The sequence below is a fragment of the Gossypium hirsutum genome, chromosome A13 (genome assembly GCF_007990345.1).
Source record: "Gossypium hirsutum isolate 1008001.06 chromosome A13, Gossypium_hirsutum_v2.1, whole genome shotgun sequence".
NCBI lineage: Eukaryota > Viridiplantae > Streptophyta > Magnoliopsida > Malvales > Malvaceae > Gossypium > Gossypium hirsutum.
The window spans coordinates 69,919,065-69,923,470 of record NC_053436.1 but is presented as its reverse complement, the minus strand read 5'-3'; positions in this window follow the sequence as shown (position 1 = coordinate 69,923,470).

Sequence of the window (4,406 nt, the reverse complement as noted above, 5' to 3'; positions counted from 1 at the left end):
GGTTTTTTTTGTCATTTCATTAGGGTTTTTTGGTTTGGTCTCTTCAGGATTTCACGTTTGGTCATTTTTCTTGTCTTTTGTGTGATCTCCATGGGGGTTGTGGATTGTGTGTATGAATCTGCCAATGGAGAATAGGATGGCGGGGCTACGTATCATTGATGATAATGAGGAGGAGTTGCAGGTTGTAGGAGTCTCGGAAGGCCAAAATAGAATGTATGATCTTTGTCTTGTGGGTTGTTTTCTCACAGCTAGTGTGGTCAAATTTTAGGTGATGCACAACACTTTTGGAAAAATATTTGCTTTAAATAATGTTTTGTATACTCCTACTTTATGTAGAAACTTGATTAGTGGTGGACTTCTAAATAAGGAAGGCACTAAACTAGTCTTTGAATCTAACAAACTTGTACTTTCTCGTAATGGAACCTATGTGGGAAAAGGTTACTTGAATGGAGGATTGTATGTAATCGAGACTTAGTCTAATGCTATTAATAAAATATCTACTTATGCTTACACTGTTGATTCTCTCGAATGTGGCATGCTAGATTAGGGCACGTGAACTTCCACTCCCTTAAAATGCTTAAATAAAGTTAATTTCACATTTCACTATTATGCCTTTTGTATTTTTTATCTTTCACATTTTGCATACATGACGAAATTGTGACAAAAAAATATTAGCTCATTGATTATCTAAGTTCAAACTAAAGATAAGTGGCATTGTAAGAACGTTTACATTACGAGAAAGACAACTTACTTCAATAGATAATCTAAATAAGTTTGTAATCTCATAAAAGAATCAAAGTGGGCATTTGATTCAAATACTGAGAAGGGTTATTATGTCTTCTACAATTCCAATTGGGGAGATGGCTAGTCTTGAGTATCGGAGCAATTGACTCCACGGGTAGAGACATAAATGTATTCATTGGTAGAATGATACATTGGACTGGACCCAAGATGAATTAATTCTAAATCTGTTTGTGAATTAATTCACTTGTGACATTCATGATGTGATATTTTTCTAGAGAGAAAAGTCTCTGAAGAGATTATTTCAAAAAATTTCTAGATATATTTTTCTGATTTACAACTTGACCCAAAAGTTTAGAGAAATTGTGAAATCACCCCACAGGTAATTTTTGTGAATTTTTTTTATTTGACGTGAGCCCACACTCGACAGATATGAGTTTGAGAATAACGAAGAAGACTACTCGATCGAAGTGCTCATCCTAGACGAATCGAAAAGGTACAATTTTGATTAAGTATTTATCACTCTAGATATCACAACCAAGATTTTGTTTTGGAAAAATTTTTAAAACTCTAGTTTTCCCTAAATTTATTTTCTGTTGCATTTTCCAAACCCATTGTTTTCCAACACAAATAAACATTCTAGGGATGCTCAATATAATGATGAACCTATGAGGAAAATTGCAACTTATTTTGATATTGACTTACTTACTTCTTTTATAACTGAAATTATTGACTTAGATTCAATAAGTGATTCTGTTGTTCATACTTTCCTAATAAATGAGGATCCAAAAACATATGATGAAGCTGTAAATCAATTGATGCTAGTTTTTGGAGAGATACTATTAACAATGAGCTAAAATCTATTATGTCTAATCATACTTGGGAGTTAGTGGATTTGCCTAAAGATTGTAAACCTATTAGTAATAAATGAGTTTTTAGAAAGAAATGTAGACCAGACGAATCAATCCAAAGGTATAAGGCAAGACAAGTTGTAAAAGGATTTACTAAAAAATTTGGAGTTGATTTTTTTGATACATACTCTTCAGTTACTAAGATCTCAACAATTCGTGTTTTGTTTGCTTTAGCTTCCATTCACAACTTACTTGTACATCATAATTATGTGAAAACTACTTTCTTGAATGGTGATTTAGATGAGGAGATCTATATAGAGCAACCTTCAGGCTTTGTGGCACCTGGGAAGGAAGACAGAGTATGCAGACTCAAAAAGTCTTTGTACGGTCTCAAACAAGCTCCAAAAAAATGGTATGAGAAATTTTACAAAACTATCTTTAGTTATGTCTTTGTTTTCAATGCTATGCTAAAATTATTGGGAGTCTTATGTTTTTAATAGACCATACTCGGTGAGATATTGCCTATGTTGTTAGTAAACTGAGTAGATATACTCATAACCGAAGTAGTGAACATGGGAATACTCTTAAGCGTCTGTTTAAGTACCTCAAAGGTACGATGACTTGGGGATTGCAATTTTTTGGATACTCTACAATCCTAGAGGGATACTATGATGCAAATTGGGTATATAATAATGATGAGGGTAGCTCTACCAGTGGTTATGTGTTTACTTTGGGTGGAGCAGCCATTTCTTGAAAATCTGCTAAACAGAGTGTGTTGCTCACTCCACCATGGAATTGAATTTTATAGCTCTTGATTTAGCCAGGAAAGAGGCTAAGTGGCTTAGGAATCTACTTATTGAGATTCCTTTATGGGGGAAACCTACACCTTTAGTGTTTTTATTATGTGATTCACAAGTTGCCATTTGTGTTGCTCAAAATCAAGCTTACAATGGCAAGAAAAGGCATATACGATGACACTTAATTAAGAATAGAGTACTCGCCATGGAGTACGTAAGATCTGAAAGGAACCTAGCTAATCCACTGACCAAAGGGTTATGTAGGAAAACGGTTCTTAATTCGTCGAAGGGGATGGGTCTTAAGCCCACTTGTTGAGAAATTCATGATGGATATCCAACTTACTCTTTTAAGTTCAATGTGGCTAAACGAAACCATGGATAGTCATAGTGTATATCTTTACCAATCCCTATGGCACACAATGTACATGCATAAGGATGAGCTCCTTGCTTTTAATGAGTTCATAGCATAGGGTTTGGGTGGTCCTATTGAGACGAACTTAATGAACCTACCGAATTTATAGAATAAGCCACTAAATGTTCTTAATGAATTCACATCTCAAGCTTTGGGTGGTCCTAGCGGGATCGACTTATAAATTCATCGAAGTTTTAAACTGAGAGGTTGAACTTATTAAATACTCTTAATGATTTCATAGCCCTAGTCCAGGCAGTCTAACTGAGATAGACTTGATGGAATCACCTACGTAAGTCTGAAGGATTAACCATATTTTATGAAAGACGTTGGGCCATTTTTTTAGAGCACTTGCCAGCATCCCGAGGTATATTGGCTAAATTGTTTATCTATCGCGAAACACAATTGGACTTAAGATTAGTCGTGTGTTATGAGTTTACTCTTATTTTAAAAACTTTCAGATTCGTTCACTTGTTAAGAGAAGAATTGCTCATTTCACTACGTATTTGTGACAATCTAATAGATACTAGTACTTAAACGACTAATTTCACTATTTCTTTTTTTTCTCGTCTTTTCAAAAAATCGTTATTTCTTTTGCATTAATAGGGGAATGTTGTAATGCAAAATTTTGATTCTTACAATATGGTCATTGAAATCTGACCATTACAATAAGGTTGTTAGAATCTAACTGTTATAATGATCATTGGAATCTGACCATCGCAATATGGCCATTGAATTTTTTGGACCATTTTTCCTATTTTAGAATCTTATAAATAGGAAGCTATTTTTCTCATATTTCACACAACAAAAAGTAGAGTCTCTATCACTCTTCTTGTCTCCCTCATCCTTTTTTTTTATTTTACTAAAAAATTACATTAGAGGAAGTTATGTTTAGGAGTTTCGATTTTAAGCGGAACCATCTATAACCCTTTTAAACTTTCATAGGAATTGATCCTAGTGTGATTTTTTTTTCTAGTCAAATTTTCGACCACCTTTAAAATTATTTTTAATCTTATTTCCCGTAAACTTAAGAAGAGCAATACCAATCGTGTTCTATCTTCTTCATTCTAGTGTACGAATTTGGAAGCACTCTGTCAACCTTGAGAGGGTGATGTCCATTTTCGATTACACCGATCAAGGTGAAATAGCTTCTAAGGAAGTGGTTCTCCACGACACAATATTTATTTATTTATTTTTCTCTTATTATTTGTACTTGTTAGTGTTAACGTCTTTGTTTTTGTAACATCCCAAAATAGGGCCTAGTAGGAATAGTGGTTTATGGACCACAAATCTGACATCAAAATATTTATTTTATAATTATTTTGAGGCCTAGAATATGATAATGTGCATGTGTTAAAATTTCATGAAGGAATTCTTTGAGTAAGTGCCTAATTGGAAAATTAGGGACTAAATTGAATAAATTGCAAAACTTGGATTCTAGAAACAATTTGCATAAAATTGCTTTAGATTATAAAATATAAGGTCTTGGGGAGAAATTTTCCCAATTTCTAAGTTTTTGGACAAAAATGGGCTTACATGGATGAAAATTCAAAGAAAGGGCTTCAGGGCATTTTGGTCATTTGGCATATTGATGAAATAAAATGAGAA